Here is a 20,000-nt window from a genome sequence, read left to right on the forward strand (position 1 = left end):
TCTCTCTCTCTCTCTCTCTCTCTCTCTCTCTCTCTCTCTCTCTCTCTCTCTCTCTCTCTCTCTCTCTCTCTCTCTCTCTCTCTCTCTCTCTCTCTCTCTCTCTCTCTCTCTCTCTCTCTCTCTCTCTCTCTCTCTCTCTCTCTCTCTCTCTCTCTCTCTCTCTCTCTCTCTCTCTCTCTCTGCTGTTAAACGCAAAGTAGTACTGTACTGTGGAAAAGAGCAGCGGGATCTTTTTTTTTTTTTTTTGCCAGAAATATTCTCAAACATTTTTATCAAGCATCTACGTAAAAAAATAAGGAAACTAAACTTATCTGCCTGCCTGCCTGCCTGTCTGTCTCTCTGTCTGTCTGTATGTCTGTCTGTCTGTATCTCTGTTATACACAGACAAAGTAGTATTGTATTTTGCAAAAGAGAAGCATGATTTTTTTTTGCCCGAAACCAGATTCACAAACATTTTTATCAAGCATCTTTGTAAAAAAACTTAGGAAATTAAAAGAAATTCAACACACACACACACACACACACACACACACACACACACACACACACACACACACACACACACACAGGTCACATACATACATTTCTCTCTCTCTCTCTCTCTCTCTCTCTCTCTCTCTCTCTCTCTCTCTCTCTCTCTCTCTCTCTCTCTCTCTCTCTCTCTCTCTCTCTCTCTCTCTCTCTCTTGTTGGTAGATTTTTCCCGTGCACCACTTTCGGGTAATTTTTTCTCTCACAATGGGTCGTTTCACACCTGGCCGGGCGCTAACGAGCTCACCTTGCAACAAAGAATGTCACACCTCGGCCCACCTGCACCATGACAATCCCTTCTCTGTTTGTCGTTCATATACACTTTTTTTGTTGTTCTTTATTACTCGTAGTCCTGTTTTGGTGTCGACTCACCTATATACTCTCACACTTCAATATATGTTTACTTTCTCCTTCTCTGTTACTGTAATTTTTCTTTTTTTAACATCTTTAATGTATACAATAAAAAAAAAAACATGGTCATTTGTTTTGCTTGGTATGAATTTTTCGCATTAAGAATGCATTTTTTCCTGAATTCCTATTATTTTATCACCAGAACTAAATTATGCTTTTCCTTTTTTGTTACTTTATTTTTTTTATTTTGCATCATAATTCCTTGATCTACCTTCAGTGACGTGTTATTTCGTTTTTGTTATGTTTTATGAAAAAATTGTTATTCTCTCCAACAGCATATATGTTTCTTATGTTCTGTCTCGTTCTCAATAGTATATTTATTTATATTTAAATCACTTCTCAGATGACGTGCATTTATCTAGTCCCGTTCTGGTCTAAAGCTATTATTCTCACCCGTTCAGTTGAGCACAAAGAATCATCTACAACTTATTTACAACTGTCAATCATAATTAACCTTTCTGTTTGCATTTAAATTCTCTTTTACTTATGTATCATTCTGTGAGATGATGCATATCTATATGCTCTTTATTCACTCCTGTTTTTGTTCTTACTCGCTCCCTTGCACATTCAATTCCAGTATCAGTTTATTTGTTACTCTTTTAGCATATTTTTTTCTCCCCTGAAGCGGTAAACACTAATGTTTTAAGAAGTCAGCTCCGCTAGAAATACTGCATGACGCTGAGGCAGCCCAGGAGGGAGACAAAGAACAAAGCTTCCCACGCCCTTGCAGGTAATTTCAGGTGTTCCAGCAGGTAATAAACAAGTCCACGCATAGTTATTATATTATAATTAACACCCAATACTTCCTCCAGCGAACTGGGAACATAAATCTTGCCTGCGGGCAATATTTTTCAAGAAACGGTATACAGCTCCTTTTTGGGGGGTTCCGTTTCGGAGCTAAGGTATCCGGAAAACATTTCAGTGAAGTTCTTATTCTAATTACTATTCGCTGCCTCCTCGAACGGAGTGGGACCATAAATCTTGCTGGTGATAAGTAGTTTATTTTTTCTTCAAGATATTGTATGCACATGCACGCTCCTGCAATAAGTTATCTGATAGCTAAATCTCTCTCACTCCACACACACACACATACACACACACACACACACACACACACACACACACTCTCTCTCTCTCTCTCTCTCTCTCTCTCTCTCTCTCTCTCTCTCTCTCTCTCTCTCTCTCTCTCTCTCTCTCTCTCTCTCTCTCTCTCTCTCTCTCTCTCTCTCTCTCTCTCTCTCTCTCTCTCTCTCTCTCTCTCTCTCTCTCTCTCTCTCTCTCTCTCTCTCTCTCTCTCTCTCTCTCTCTCTCTCTCTCTCTCCATTCTTTCACTGTTTTCACCTGCCGAGGTTGCGTCCAGGTGTCGACAGGTGGCGTTTCAATGAGTTGTTTATGGGTGTGTTAATCAATAGGAAACGAGAAGCGACGCAATATCCGGCGTCTCTGCAGGCGCTGGTGATAATGATGGTGTTTTATGGTGCTAATGGCGTTGCTGACAGCGGTGATGATGATGGCACTGGGGAGGCTGTGAGATATAATGCTGACGATGGGAGCTAATAATTGTGTTAAGATGGGACGGTCTGATGGGGACGTAGGTGGTGGTGGTGGTGGTGGTGGTGAAGACATCGGGCGGGGTTGAAAGTACCAAGATGACACACACGACCAGATAAGTATTCATGGTAGTAATTCTCCGGTGATGATGGTGATGGCGGCATGATGGACAGTGAGTGTAATATAGGTGATGGTGATGGCGATGGTGGTGACGCTGTAACTATGCCGACGATGAGTGTGATAGCGGCGGTGATGACGGGGCAGGTGATGAAGGGGATGACGGAGCGGGCACCAGAATAACAATGGATAGCGAGCTGCAGACTAAGCTCTTAAGACATCAATTATCTCCAAGTACCAAGCGGTGATCTAGGCCAGGGGTGGTGGAGGTAGTGGTGGTGTTGCTGGTGGTGGTGGTGGTGTAGTGAGGGTGAGTACGATGTTAATGGTGATGGTAGTGGTAGGAAGGCCAGTGTGGAGGTGGTAGTAGTAATTAATAAGAGTAGTGGTTGCAGTAGCAGTAGCAGAGTAGTAGTTGTAGTTGCAGTAGTAGTAGTAGTAGTAGTAGTAGTAGTAGTAGTAGTAGCTGCAGTAGTAGTAGTAGTAGTAGTAGTAGTAGTAGCAACAGTAATGGTAGTGGTTGTAGTAGGTAACAGTAGTAGTAGTAGTAGTAGTAGTAGTAGTAATGGTAGTGGTTGTAGTAGGTGACATTAGTAGTAGCAGTAGCAGTAGCAGTAGTAGTAGTAGTAGTGGTAGTAATTACACAGTCGTAGCTATAGTCAAGAAAATCTAATAGTAATAAGTGGCGGTAGTAGCTGCAATAGTAGAAGCAGCCATCATTATCATCATCATTATTTTCGAAAAAAAATATTTACATAGCGGAATTGACTGTATATTATGCTGTCAGAAGAGGAGGAACCTCCCGCAGTATGAAATTTGTGCCTCTACTAAGATTGCTGATTTTTTATATATGTATATATATATATATATATATATATATATATATATATATATATATATATATATATATATATATATATATATATATATATATATATATATATATATATATATATATATATATATATATATATATATATATATATATATACACATATATATATATATATATATATATATATATATATATGTGTATATATATATATATATATACACATATATATATATATATATATATATATATATATATGTGTATATATATATAGATATATATATATATATATATATATATATATATATATATATATATATATATATATATATATATATATATATATATATATATATATATATATATATATATATTTACAACAAAAGAGACGGCTCAAGGGCAATAAAAAGTGAAGAAAAAAAGCTCACCGCTCCCACAACAGACAGAAGTAAACAGTGGCCAAAAGAGTGGTCAATTTCGGGTGGAGAGGTGTCTTGATACACTCTTCTTGAAAGAGGTCAAGTCATAGGTAGGAGGAAATGCAGACGAAGGACGGCTGTTCCCGAGTTTACCAGTGTAAGGGTTGAAAGAGTGAAGATGCTGGTTAACTCTTGCATAAGAGATTTGGACAGTATAGGGATGAGTTAGAGTGGACAGTCGAGTGCAGCAGGCCCGCTGGAGGGGGGGGAGGGGATATGCAGTTAGGAAGTTCATAAGAGCAGTCAGCGTGAAATTATCGACAGATGATAGAAAGAGAGGCAACATGACGGCGGAATTTAAGAGGTAGAAGACTATCAGTAAGAGGAGGAGAGCTGATGAGACGAAGAGCCTTACACTCCACTCTGTCCAAGAGAGCTGTGTGAGTGGAGCCCCCCCACACGTGAGATGCATACTCCATGCAAGGGCGGCCAAGGCCCCTGTATATGGATAGCAACTGTGCCGGGAAGAAGAACTGGCGGAGACGATACAAAACGCCCAACCTCGAGGAAGCTGTTTTAATGAGGGAAGAGATATGAAGTTTTCAGTTAAGTTTTTGGGTTAAGGTTAGACCGAAGATGTTTAGTGTTGAAGAAGGTGACAACTGAGTGTTGTTGAAGAATAGGGGATAGGTGTTTGGAGGATTGTGTCGAGTTGAGACATTTTCATGGAATCGAATTTTAATTCTTATCAGAGTCAATTAATGTATACACTATTTACGATATATATATATATATATATATATATATATATATATATATATATATATATATATATATATATATATATATATATATATCATATATACATCATATACATCATCATCACCACCACCACCACCACCACCATCACAGCAACCATATTAACAAGAACAGCAGCAGCACTGAGCAGCAGGAACACCACCAGCAACATCCCTCAGTATTATTTACTGTACTGTCACTAAGAGTGCTTGATATTAAAATGAATGAAAAACACAATAGCAACAAAAACCTCGACAACCTCAAGAACAACAACAACAACAACAACAACAACAACAACAACAACAACAACGAGAGCAGTAAGAAACTATCCTCATTCAGTAACCATTGGAAGCCTGCTTGGTCTGCGCCAGGCCCCTTCAAACCCTGATGGTTCCCACTAGAGCCAGTTTATTTCCATGTGGGGATTTGAATAGCATCGCACTGTATACAGGCATTAGCGAGGGTTTGATCGGGAAGTAAAGAAAGCAAGGAGTAAGATAATGAAGAAAGAAAATTAGAAATTGTTTTCAGAAGTGAAGTTTTTAATATAAGCATAAATTGTAGTCAGTGTGTTGTGTACCACGGACTTGGTGGTGGCGGCGGTGGCGAGGGAGGAGGAGAAATGATGTAAGTGGTGGTGTTGGTGAAGGTGGCAAAGGTGGTGGTGGAGGTGGGAGTCACGACACAGGGGCTGCCAGGAGCTTCGATGTTGCCGATAACCAGGAACAGCCACCACCTCATGCAGTGTTGCGGCTGTGTCTGCTGCTGGCGGTGCTTGGAAGGAAAAGGGAAAAAGAAGGAAAAAAAAGAAAGAGAAACTGAAAAATATGGGATGAAAATGGAAAGGAAGCAAAGGAGAATGGAACGGAAGAAAATGGAAGGGTAGAGATGGGAAGGTAAGGAAAAAGCAAAGAACATATTGGGGAGGGAACAGTTGCTTTCCCTTAGGAAAACACACAAGACAGCCTAATACACCCAGTCATCGGCGTCACTGCGACCGTTCACTGTCCATACAATGTTTTTCGTCACGCCTTCACAACAATCCCCATCAATTTCTTCAGCAGGAAATGTGCGGAAGTGAGCACCGAGGCTTAGCGCAGGTTAGCTCCTTCTCATGACGCCTCCTATACGTGACTTAGTACGAACAAGAGAACCGTGAGAGAATATCTATACGAAGTTCTGTGAGTATGAGAGGAATTTAAGCGAAACCACCTGAGAAAGTAAGAAGATAACAAATGGGTGCTATTATCTCTCTCTCTCTCTCTCTCTCTCTCCAGTGTAACACGATTGACTCCTTCAAAAATAAGCTCGACCGTCAATTCCTTCAACTTAATATCAACTAGAGTAGAAATGCAACGTTTTGGAGTCTTCTGATTAATGTAAAATCACTTAGGTTTAAGGACAGACCACCAAGTCTGGACCATGGGGTCTGTGTGGTCTGATTTTCTATGTAAATCTATGTAAATCTCTCTCTCTCTCTCTCTCTCTCTCTCTCTCTCTCTCTCTCTCTCTCTCTCTCTCACACACACACACACACACACACACACACACACACACACACACACACACAGACACACACACACACACACACACACACACACACACACACACACACACACACACACACACACACACACACACACACACACACACACACACACACACACACACACACATACTTTATAATTCAATTTTCATCCATTATTTTCTTTACTTTTTATCGTCTCCTCGTAGCGTGTCCGGAGGGTCAAAGCCGTGGGGTAGATTCACCCTCCGAGACACGCTTAGGTAGCCCGGTGGCCATCCTCCCACTCATCCCTGTCTCCCCTCACGTAGCTTCGACACAGGAGGGGGAGGAGAAGGAGAAGGAGAAGGAGGAGGAGGAGGAGGAGGAGGAGGAGCAGAGGGAGGAATAGAAGGTAAAGATAAGACAAAAAGATAAAAAGAAAAAGAAGAAAAAGAAGGAAAAATAAAAATAAAAATAAATACAAACAGAATACAGAATGAAAAAAGGAAAATAAGTTGGAGTGATAAGGGAATAAGGGGGAGGGGGATGGAAGGATGGGAATACCACGATTCTTAGTTTACTTGTTGCTGACTCACTAGTAGCCAATCTTGACGGGCTGACCGCTCGAGGAGGCGAGTACGAAGCGCCCCTCCTCCTCCTCCTCGTCATCATCATCTTCCTCCTCCTCTTCTTCCTCCTTCACAGCTCCTGCACTACACTGCCCCTGCACTTCCTCCTTCTTCTCTTCCACAATCCCATTATATCCTCTCGCCACACTTCTCTGCCTCCACTTCCCCTCTCCACCTCTCTATTTTACCTCCCCTTGACCCTATACTCCACTACCTTACCTCAACTTCCTCCCTATACTCCCCTACCTTCCCTCCGCATTCTCTCCATTTTTCTCCATTCTCCCCACCTCCAGAGTGTTACTTGCTACCTCCCTCCCCTCCATCTCCTCCACACTCTCTCCCCAACACTGTTACCCTTTACCTCCTTCCATCTCCTCCGTCCCATCCTCAACCGTTCCACTTTCACTTTCTTTCTCTCTGTCCTTCCTCTACCTCCTCCGTCCAGCTGTTTCATTTCCACTCCATCTTCTCACTCCACTTCCATAGTTTCCCCACTTTTATTTCCCAAGCCATCGCATTCCCTCCAAGCTTACTCCATTCATTTATATTTCCTTTAAATCCATTATCAACAGCTCTCTCTTTTTCTTCTCTCTCCACTCTGCTACTCCACTGTCAGACCACCTACCTTCACTCTAGATTTGAATTTCTCCGCTTATTCCCTGTCCACTTCTCTACCTCTGTACCCCTTTCTCCATCTCCTCCTTCTTTATATATTTACAACATCCTTTTACTTATTTCCTACGCATCGCTTCCTCTACCGCAATTCACTTTCAATCCACTTCACTCCTACATTTCTTAAAGTTCTTCATATGTTCAGCCACAATTCATCCTTATCAGGCCTGAATTTCCTTCCCCTAAACATTCGCACATCTGCGTAGAGAATAATGTGCCTAATATTCTCCATATCAGTGAGTATGAAGAGATCATTTGGCTCGGAGTTTGAACACTGGCCCCATGTTCACCTTTTACCCTCCATAATATCCACCTTCAACTTAAACATATCTTTAAGAGCGTAATTATGGCATCAGGTACGCCTATCATCATGTCTATTTTCCAGTCAACTGTCTAACACTATTCCCCAGTGTAGAATTCTGACAAAATTCATTTTTTTTCCGGCAAAAACATCATCAAATTTAACATTGAAAATACTGCAAAATTTCCATCAAAACATCTTACATTTCAAATTCACTTAACCAACATTACTAAAACAAAATTTTCAGGAGCACAAAACACAACAATGGTCCCGTAAACAACATCGATTGAGAAACGATTTAAATATGATTAAACAAACTCCGTTCAACAATGTAACACGGAAAGAAGACAGTCGTACCACACACACACACACACACACACACACGCACACGTACGACAGACAAATTCCTCGCATGAAGGATGATCTCAGGGCCGCTCTTAACACTACAAAGTGTGATGCGTATAAATGATGTAAGCTTGAGCACTGCAACTAACACAAGTCAGCCAGACACGCATGGAGGCTGGAGGGAGGGGGAAGGTTACAAAGAGACAGGCAGAGGAGGGTGGGTGAGTGAGGGAGGGTAGCAGACAGACAGGGAGGGAGGGACAATGGTATAGGAGAGTCACAGAAGAGTAGGAGGGAAGTATAAGGAGGAAAGAGAGCGTCAAAATACATTCTGAGCTCATCAATTATCATTAAGCATAAGCACACACACACACACACTGAGACACACACACACACACACACACACGAGTAGCGCTGCGACTGGGAACAGGCTGGGACACCACAACCTGTCCTGCAACAGAGACCCCGGTCGCCTTCCCCGCCACGAAGCCCTCAACGATGTGGTATACCGGGCATTGTCATCAGCCGGTGTGGCGACTATTCTCGAGCCACGGGGCTTAGACCGCGGCGATGGACGCCGCCCCGACGGCATTACGATTTACCCCTTCAGGCAGGGCAAGATGCTAGCGTTGGATGCCACCTACGTGAACACCTTCAGCAGCACCCACCTAATTGATTGCGCTGCCACAGCAGGTGCCGCATGCTCCGCCGAGTCCCGGAAACGGCAGCGCTTCGCCGATCTCGACCAGCGGTATGGCTTCATGCCGCTGACAGTGGAGACGACCAGAGTCCTTGGACCCGCCTTCAACGACCTCATCAAGAACCTTGGCAGGTGCATCCGAGAGAGGACGGGGGAAAAGCGAGAAACCGAGTGGCTGCGGCAGCGGGTCGGCCTCGCAGTGATCCGCGGAAACGCAGCAGCACTGTGCCAGCAACGCCCCACATCACATAGGATCTAAGATCTAACTCGACTTATATTATGTTTTATGTAGTATTTATCTGTAATGTATTAAAAGATATGGTTGAGCGCCACGGTCATCGGCGATCCGGCAGAGATGCGAACAATTTAACCAATTGTTCCCATCGTAACTCCCTTCTGGATGGAGGTGCTTTTTTTTACCCACTAATTAAAACACACACACACACACACACACACACACACACACACACACACACACAACAGTGACATCTAAAGTAATGGACGGCTTACTCTTTTGATTTTGCGGCGAGCCTGTCATTAAGCCGCGAATATTGGAAAAGCAACTGCTTTGATGCGAATCACCATAACTTCCTTATTTCTGGGGCTACAGAAAAGTTCTTGGTATCAATCGACGGCAAAATATAAGAGCTATATTATTTTATTTAGCGACCGGGCTCGAAAACCGACTTGAAAGGGTAAAAAATCGAGTAAATTCACAAAAAAACGACTCGGAAATAACAATTTTTGGAGTTCCCATCCTTGAAACCCACTCATTTTTTTAAAATTTCAAAAAAACTTATTTAATAAATGATGTAGCCCTGCCAATGTGCTTTCCAATATGGGGCATAAAATTTCCTTACTCCAAATAATTTCGTCGAAACGTAAACCCTGTCGAGAGCGATTTTGACGAAATCCAGACACTTTGTTCATTTCCGTTTTGCGTGACCTTGCTATTGGCATGTAGCCCCTCTTGGCAATGCAATTTGACCAACTCGAAGGATTGTATATATATATATATATATATATATATATATATATATATATATATATATATATATATATATATATATATATATATATATATATATATATATATATATATATATATATATATATATATATATATATATATATATATATATATATATATATATATATATATATATATATATATATATATATATATATATATATATATATATATATATATATATATATATATATATATATATATATATATATATATATATATATATATATATATATATATATATATATATATATATATATATATATATATATATATATATATATATATATATATATATGTATACTTATTTGGTTTCAAAAGAAAGAAAATTAAATGTATTATTCATAAATGAGAAGAAATATGGAAATCTTTAAAAAAATAAGAAATGTATAAGGCGCTTAATATAGGTTGATTTATATAGTGAAATGATTATATAAAACTAGTAACTTTTAATATAGACATATTATAATGGTTTTAATACAAGATATTCAACATATTGAAGTGTTGATATATGAATTTTTATGCAGATATATTAATTTTTGTGGCGTCAGGAAGGTTTTCAGGAAGTCAGATTCGGCGAATGTTCGTCGCGATTTCTGGTCTAGCTCGAGCGAGAACTACTGAAGCTAGGAAGGCGTGCTTGGTGGCAAATGAAAGCTCTTTTATTTCTAAGTAATAATCAGAGAAAAATTGGAAAGCATTAGATGAATAAAAACGTTATAAGCAAAAAACTAGGACGTGTCCAAATCGCTGCAAAAGGGCCGAAAAACAGGCTATTTTGTGACGGCTTAACGCTAACCTTGGAATCGAGCTATCAAAAAACCCTTCAAGTTGGTCAAACTACATTGCCAAGAGGGGCTACATGCCAAAGTACAGCTTTCTAGAGGCAATAGCAAGGCCACACTAGACGCAAACGGCAAAGTGTCTGGAGTTCGTCAAAATCGCTCTCGACAGGGTTTACGTTTCGAGCTCTAGCAACGAAACTGCTGGGAGTAGGGAAATGTTATGCACCATATTGGAAAGCACATTAGCAGGGCTAGATCATTTGCTAATTAGATCTTTTGAAATTCTCAAAAAATGAGCGGGTTTCAAGGTTGGGAAGTCAAAAATAGTTTTTTTTCCGAGTCGTTTTTTGCGAATCTATTCGATTTTTTACCCTCTTCAGTCGTTTTTCCAGCCCGGTCGCTAATTAAAAAATATAGCCCTTTCATTCTGTCGTCGATTGATATCAAAAACATTTTTGTAGCCTGAGAAATAAGGGAGTTGTGGTGATTCGCACCAAAGCGGTTGAAGGCTGGGGCAAGTGTTCGTTCCATAGTATAGGGTTCATTGCACACACACACACACACACATACACCAAGCACACAATCGCTCATGTAGCCGACAAAAAATGTCCTAGTGTAACAAGCCCTCATTTAATATTCTTTTTCCCCCGCCACACCACGCTTCACCTCGCCCACGAACCAAAGTACAGAATCAGAAACTCCAACGACATGAGACTGAATTCTTCCTCTGAAGTTTTTTTTACCACAGATGTGGAAGGGAGAAGGAACGGATATGGGGTAGGGCTGGAGAGGGAGAGGAAGGGTGGGAAGGGAGGGGGGAGTCAAGAGTGGGTGAGGAGGAGGAGGAAATAGTCACGGTTTACCCATTACTTTGTGTTCATATCTTAAGACAAGACAGAAGCCCCATTAGGCATTAGTCAGGCGCAGCGGTGGAGCCGTCGTAAGGGCCCGTAATAAACGATGGCCTCCGCAGGGAAGTATTCCACCCACCTCAGGAACTCAATTGACCTCCGCAGCGGTTTCGGAACTCCCATTTGCCAACTTTTTCTGATTTTTTCTTTAACATGCGATAACATTTATATTTGAAAATTTATTTGCTTGTACTTTATTGTTTTTGTATTTTAATGCAGAAAATAATATTAAGAATAAATGAAACACGAGGCAAAAGTCTACAACATGATAAAGAGAGAAGCGCCTTGCCCCTCAATCCATTCCCCTGTACCTCCACTTTTTATCATTTTCCTTTTTTTTCCGCCTATTTTCTTCTTCTTCTTCTTCTTCTTCTTCTTCTTCTTCTTCTTCTTCATCATCTTCTTCTTCATCTTTTCCTCTTTCTTCTTCCTCTTCTTTTTTCTATTTCTTCTTCTTCTCTTTCTTCTTCTCCTCCTCCTACTGTTACTCCCTCTTGACGTATTTTTCCCGTTTTTCCTCATCGTCGTCGTGATCGTGGTCGTGGTTGTCGACGTCGTTGTCTTCCTCCTAATTTTCCTCTTCCTTCTCTTATTCTTTCTTCTCTTTTCCTCCTTCAGTCCACCTTCTCTTCTTCTCCTCCTCGACCCCACTGCGTCCCTCCTCAAACGCTCCTCGCAGTAAGGACCAATATATTGTGCAAGATACTTGGTCGTTTATTCTCGAAATTGTTTGTTTGTGTTTGTATCTCTTTCCAGGAGGCAACCAGGAAAAGGAAGAAATAAAATGTGCAAGGTGAAACGCTAGAAGAAATGTATAAGAGGATGAAGCAATGATTAAGAAGGAAGGAGATAAAGAGATGGAGGAGGAAAATGAAGATGAGTCTGTGAATAAAGTAAAAGAATTGCGAGAGGAGAGAGGAAACAGCAAAGGAAGAGGAAGCACAGGTTAAATAGTTGAAGATATGATGGTGTGAATAAAAAAAAAGAAAGCAAGAGGAAGGAAGTGAGGGGGGGAAGAGGAGGAAAAGGAAGAAAAAGAGGAGGAAACAATAAGGAAACAAAAATCAACGGAAGCAAATAACATGAATACCTATCAAGCGTGCCATGCAATGAAGAAAAAAAACAACTACAATAACAACAAGACCTTCACCCACCCAGCCACCCGACCATTCACCTCTTCATCCACTCATCTTCCTGAGCAACTAACCAAGAGTGAACGGGCCCGACTAAGGCTAAACAAACATCAATCAGGGCTAAGTTATCGCCTCATTTCTTTTTTGTTTACCTCCGCACAAGGTTGACCCCATCTTTCTCCACCTGGGCTACCATTACCTGGGTCTTACAGGTGTCCCCCGTCCCTATAGGGTACTAAGCGCTCTGACCACGCCTTGGGAACTGAAGTGAAGTGAAGGCCAGCAATACTAGAGCAGAGGGTGGAGCTGTACCTGGCAACATTATGTCTAAGGGATGCTGGAGGTGAAAGAGGCTGATGAATGAGGGATATGGAACGATGCCTAACAAGAGGAGGGGAGAAAGACAAGAAGCGAGAGGAGAAAGAAAAGGAGGAGGCAGAGGAAAAGTAGAAGGGGGTAGGAGGAGAAGGAGAAGGGGAGCAGCAGGAGTAGGAAGCGGAGGAAGAAGAGAAAGAGATACTGTTGCGATGCACTGCAATGAGTTGCATAATTTCTTTGTAGTGCTTTATAATGTGTTGTAAGTGTGTGTGTGTGTGTGTGTGTGTGTGTGTGTGTGTGTGTGTGTGTGTGTGTGTGTGTGTGTGTGTGTGTGTGTGCTCGTGCGCGCCAACTTGCTTGTTCTTCATGTACTCGAACATCCAAGAGGCACGCAACAAAAAAGGTAAAAAAAGTGAGGAGGAAAGCAATCGCTGCCGCCCTCTCACTGACCACCCACCACCGCCACCACTCGTCCCAGAAGCTCGAGCACGGACAAAGCCACTTAAGAGTCCAATTTCTTCAGCACATAACCAACTTGCACTAAATCATCACAGAGGACTCATTGCGGCTCGGTGAAGCGACTGCCAACTAGAGCACAATGGGTCTTAGATTATATCGATAAGAAACTATTATCTGGATGAGGTGCGCGCGTGTGTGTGTGTGTGTGTGTGTGTGTGTGTGTGTGTGTGTGTGTAATCTTTACCGTTGTTATCTATGACTTTATGATGACAAAAAAAAAATAATGAATTCTGCTTAGTTATATTTATGTCTAATTGTCTACTATATGGCGACTGAGTGTATGAAAAGAGAATATACTTTATTGTAATTGGTTTATGAGAGGTTTAAAAGTAAACGTGAAGGTAGAGAGAGAGGGAAGAGAAAATGGAAGTGGGAGTGGAGGAAATATCCGCTTGACCGCTACCACGTTCACCTCGAAAGTTATTGGAAAAGTGGTGAAGGTAATAGTTCTGAGGGTGGTGATGGCGGTGGTGGAGATGAGTGTTGTGCTGCAAGATGTGTTTAAGAATGATTACTGTGCTGGTTGGGACTGTGGACACGGGTAGGCTTGGTAGTGATTGCTAATGGTGATGGTTGTGATGGTGTTATTGGTGGTATTATAGAAATATTGGCGGTGTTAGCAGTGTTGACATTACTGGAGGTGGCGAGAGGATATGTTAATGATGGTAATGGCGGTGATGGTGGTGGTGGTGGCGGCTAATGGATAACTATAATGGTTGTTGTAGTGGCGGTGACATTGACCTTAATGGTAGACTACTGGTGGTGGTGGTGGTGGCGGCGGTTATGGTGGTGGAGGTGGCGGCGGTTATGGTGGTGGTGGTGCTCCTGTTACTGCTGTTAGGAATAGCGGGGACTGCTTTTGATGGTTATATAGTTATGATCTACTTATATGAAATTACTGTGTGGTTGCTTAATGGGTGGAGGTGGTTGTGGCTGGGTGCACTTATTGCCTTGATGGTAATGGTGGTAGTAGTGGTAGATGTGGTGGTGGTGGTGATGGTCGCGGTGAATGGTGGTGAGGGTGGTCGCAGTGAGGGTGGTAAGGGTGGTTCTGGTGATGGTGGTGAGGGTGGTCGCGGTGATGGTGGTAAGGGTGGTCCTGGTGATGGTGGTGAGGGTGGTCGCGGTGATGGTGGTGAGGGTGGTTATAGTGATGGTTAAGTATACAGATGATTGTGGTAGTGGTGGGGATGGTGGTCGTGATACTGATTTTGTTGGTGGTGAGTGTACTGATGTTGCTGCTGTTGATGGTTTTGGAAGGGGGGTAATAGTGATGTTGGTGGTGATGGTGCTGATGATCCTATTGTTTCTCCTGATGATGTTTGGAGTTCATTTTGAAGTAATGGGTTGCAATGGTGCTACTGGTGATTGTGTTTAGGTATGTTGGTGATGGTGGTGGTGGTGTTGGTGGTAGCGGAGGTGGTGGTGGTAGTGGTGGTGGTGGTGGTGGTGGTAATGCTGCTGCCGCTGTAGTTAGTGCTGGTGGTGGTGGTTACGGTGGTCGGGTATGCGGGTCCATTAATTTCCTTGGTGCCCCGTTTCGCCGCCATGTATCTTCTCCCGGGCCAGCGTGTGGGGCAATAAATAGCAGCCCTGCAAAATTTGTGACTTCGGAGCAGCCCAATTTTCTTAAAGTGTGGTCTGGGCCTCTGCCGCTACCGTCCCCTGGAGTGGGAAGGAGGTTGGGGAGGCCTCATGTACAGCTTTGTGGGCGGGCTGCCCAAATGTCTCGTCCCACTGCCAAATCCCCTACCCACCATGCCCTCTTCCTACCCCACCCCTTTCATCACCATCTGCCCTTATAAATCGCAAATTAAATTACATCTCCCCAATTTGCATATAAATTATAATAAAAAATGATAATGCAGAGGGTATAGAAAACTGCATTTAGCTTCCTCTTCAATTTCAAATAACCACTTGTACCTCTCATCTCCCCTCTACCCCACTCTCCACCACCTGGGGTACTTCACCGCCAACACCTTCCCTACGTCTGCCCTTTCATAAAGCATCATCATCGTTTATTCAAAAGTTCCCCATCACCAGTGGCCACCCCTTACCCTCTTCTCACACAACCATAAGCTTCAACTAGCAAGACAACCACCTACCTTAATCAATACCACCTGGTTGCCCACACCATCACTATCACAACCACTTTCCCTAGCCACCTGTATTTACAGAAAATGGAGGCGAGGTGACGGTAATGTTTGGCATAGTATTGTAGATTATTGGAAGAGAGAAAGTGGAGCAAAACAGACGATTTGAAGCGAAATTTATCTATATAATGTCTTGCTGAGGGTTTCTCTTCGCCATATTACCCGTGAGCTGCACCTGGGCTGGCTGGATAGAGTTGGTAGTTACCTGTCTATGCTGCGATTTCTGACTCGCCTCAACTTCATATCCCGTTCGCATTTGTTTTACCTTCATACCCCCAAAACTCAATTAGTCTCGCAGGAGTGTTGTGTCAGGGCGTTGCGTACATGTTACAGCACCCAACGATTACCCCAAATAACCCTGACGGCTGAGAGAATTCCGAAGCAACTATTTGAGATGTGGCGAAGTCAAGCCAAACCATGTGAAAGGAAGGGCGGGGCTGGCAGGGTGGGACTGGTATGACCTCCGAGTTCTTTCCTGATGAAGCATTTAGCGTTGACCGGACATTAGGCAAAACTGTTACACATTTTATTCACGGAACATCAGTGTAATGAGGGAAAACTAAAGGATTCTTAGCTTGCCCTACCAGGCCACGACACTGCCCGGCCCCTCAACGATCCATCCATTTCACGCCTCACTCCCTGGCAATCTTGCCACACGCCAATCACCTTGACACCCTCCACTCCGCTCCACTATCTCCTCCAGTAACCTCTTCTCTCCAAGCTATCTCTCTGTCTCCTTTCATCTAAAGCCTTTCTTTTCCTTGTCAATCCCTCGTCAATCACCCACATTCTCCTCTCCCTTCCCTCTTTCACTTCTTCTTCCAACGCCAATCCACTCCCACGGTCATCCTCTCTCTCCCACCAACCATCTCTTTCTCACTTAACTGCTGGGTCGTATCTCTTGGAGCCACGCCCGTACTTTGTCTTGAGTTAATTGTATGATAATTTACTTTTCCTTACGATATAAAAGCGAGGCATCATTCTCGCATGCTTGTGACCACGGCGAGGCGCTATTTAATGCAGTCACCGGCGCCACAAACAAGTCCAGTAAAAGTTCGCACCACAATATAACAACGCCCACGAGCACCTCCCTCTTCCACTCTCCCCTCTCCCTCTCCTTTAGCCCCTCCTTCCTTGCTGACTCTTAATCTGGCTTTGACTCCCAGAAGGCCCCCTCCTGCATCCTCATCCTCATTCTACTTGCTCCTCCTGCTCCTTCTCTTTCTCCTCTTTCCTCTACGTACTCTTCATGAGCCTCCTACCCACACCCAGACATTACAATATACTCTTTTTTTTTTACTTACAACTTAGCGCCATGACACAATCAAGATCCCTCTTCTATCCTTGTAACTCACCCCCAGACCATCTCTCTCCCTCTCCGCTTCATGCCATAGCAACACCATCTTACGTTCGTTTCCCGTACCTTCCTCACCTGGTCCTCTTTCCAAACCAGACATCTTGGCAGCTACCCGTCTTCAGCCCAGACCCCTGCCCCAAACAAAAAACGGAACTTTGACCTCTCGTTAGTCCTACCCCCTCTCATAACCCCAACCTCTCCCCTCACGCCTCGCTTTGCATTCGCCTTACCTCCATATCAAATCATTATCCCATATAGGTCTTCACACCTGACCTGACCTCACCTCTAACCGGGATATTTGCCACAGAAGCCCCGCACTTTTACCTCCAATTTCACCCTTACATCAAACTTGGCCCCATATGAACCCTCTTTTCAAAAAGGTATATGAGATCTAAATAAATAAATAAAAAGTTAAAAAGCCTCCTCATCTAGCAACAATCCCTCACCCAAGCCACTCCACCTACTACATACACACATAAGAACATAAGAACATAGGGAGAATGCAAAAGGCCTAATGGCCTACACACGGCAGCTCCAGATTCCTCCCCACTACCACCTGTCATCCTCGTCCATGTAGCAATCCAGTCTACTCTTAAAATAAGCTATCGTCCCAGCACTCACTATGTGATTGCTGTGTCTATTCCATTCCCCCACCACCCTAGCTATTCCACACATATCAGACGCCTTCCTTTAACCTTTCTCTCTCCTTTGTTACTCCCTCCGTCCATTTTTCCCTCCTCCCCTCTTCCCCTCCCTAACATACTTGTCAGTTGTTTTGGACGACAGCCAGTAGGTAAAGTGGTTTTGCCGTAACGATGACAAAGCAGGTGTACACCGACAGGTAGCAATTCCACAAGCTGAACAAGTATGAATAAACTCATAGTGAAAATAATAATACACTCATAGTGAAAATAACAATAATAATAATAATAATAATAATAATAATAATAATAATAATAATAATAATAATAATAATAATAATAATAATAATAATAATAATAATAATAATAATAATAATAATAATAATAATAATAATAATAATAATAATAATAATAATAATAATAATAATAATAATAATAATAATAATAATAATAATAATAATAATAATAATAATAATAATAATAATAATAATAATAATAATAATAATAATAAAATTGATATTGGTAATGATAATAATGATTTGAATATATTACAAACTCTTAATGAGGGCCGTAGGGATATGTATGGGGGGGAGGGGGTAAAGATGGGATTCTGCAGGACACGGTTGAGGAATGTCGGGTCGAGAAAATGAACAGCTAAGAGGAAGAAGCAAAGGGTGATGGTGCGGCGGAAGATTATAAGAAAAGGGAAGGGACAGCGGAAAATGGGGGAGGAGACACACGCCCTGGGGAAACAAAGCAAAGGGTAAGATATCAACGGCAGATAATGATAAGGGAAAAAATCAAGGTCACTGGTTAGGTGGCCAAAATATGTAAAGGACACAGCCAACAAGGTGGAAGGAAAGACCAGGATCGGAACAGGAACATAGGCAAGGTGGAAGGAGAGAGTGGCAGGAATGGAGCAGGAACATAAGGTGGAAACGGTGATTTGTGGAACGGTGCAAGAACATGGGCAAAGTAGTAGTTGTGGGGGGGGGGGGGGGTATTAGGGAAGGAGCAGGAATATCGGCAAAGTGGTGGGGATGACTGAGTGGAATGGAGCAGGGACTTGGATAATTTAGAGGAGGTGAATGGCCTGAACGGGGCAGGGACATGGCAAGGCAGAAGGGATGACCGACTTGAATTGGGCAGAGACATGGGCAAGGTGGAAGGGGTAATTGACAGAAACGACGCAAGGACGTCAGCAAAGTATAATGAATAACTAGAAGGAATATGGAAGGAGGGGCAGAGCAAAACACATCAAGGAAGTCGGATATGGGCAAGGAAGATGACAAAGTAGCTAGAATGGGGCGGGCGTGTAATGGTAACCAGAGGGTGCAGCAGGGAGTGGTGGGGCGGGGCGGGGCGGGGCGTAGCGGGGCGGGGCGGCACAGAGGGTGTGGCTTAGGTGGTTTATTAACAGGAACGCTTATGTTCATCTCCCGGAGGTAAAACAACGCGGACATTAGAACGCCAAGATATAAATAAACTAATGAGAGCTGACTTTCCTTGTTGAAGTTGTTGCTGATGCTTTGGTTCTTTGTTGCTGTTTTCTAAAAAAGACAGATCTACCGAGGGGGAAAGCATGTGTCGAGAAATTCGACATTATACCTATCACGGAAACATGGGTGGATACTGCAAACAAAAATTTCATGTCGGAATTGGAAATAGATGGTTTTCAGATGTTTCACAAAGATAAAAAGGGAAGAAGGGAAAGGGGGTGGCACTTTATGTTAAAGACACACTTAAATGTTCCGTTAACAATTCTGTTCAAACAAATGGCGACTCAGAATCAGTTTGGGTGGACGTCCACAAAGGGAAAGACAAACTAACTCTAGGGGTTCTTTACAGGCCACCCAACCTTAGCAGGCAGGAAACGGATATATTACTACAAGAGGTTGGCAGGGCGAGCAGGTGCAGAAATGTCTGCATATTGGAGGATTTTAACTTTTAGGAATATAGACTGGGAAGGCTTGGTGGGAGATCTAGAATCTGAGGCTTTTCTAAAAGTAATACAAGATCATTTCCTCAAGCAGACAGTAAGTGAGCCCACCTGAGGTAACAACATTTTAGACTTAGTCTTAACTAACAACGAGAATATGATCAGTGAGCTAAATGTTGGGGGAGAACTAGGTGGCAGTGACCACAAGAAAATTAGGTTTAACTTAAACTGGGCGGTGACCCATGAACTCAACCCTGTGTTGGTGCCTAACTCTAGCAGAGCTGATTATGAGGGGCTCAGAAGACACCTTGAGGAGGTAAATTGGGGAACCTTGGGGCTAGATCCAGATCTCAGGGCTGGAACCTGAAGGGCAGGGGAACCATGTAGAAATGACCTTCAATA

The sequence above is a fragment of the Eriocheir sinensis genome, chromosome 27, assembly GCF_024679095.1.
Source record: "Eriocheir sinensis breed Jianghai 21 chromosome 27, ASM2467909v1, whole genome shotgun sequence".
Lineage (NCBI taxonomy): Eukaryota > Metazoa > Arthropoda > Malacostraca > Decapoda > Varunidae > Eriocheir > Eriocheir sinensis.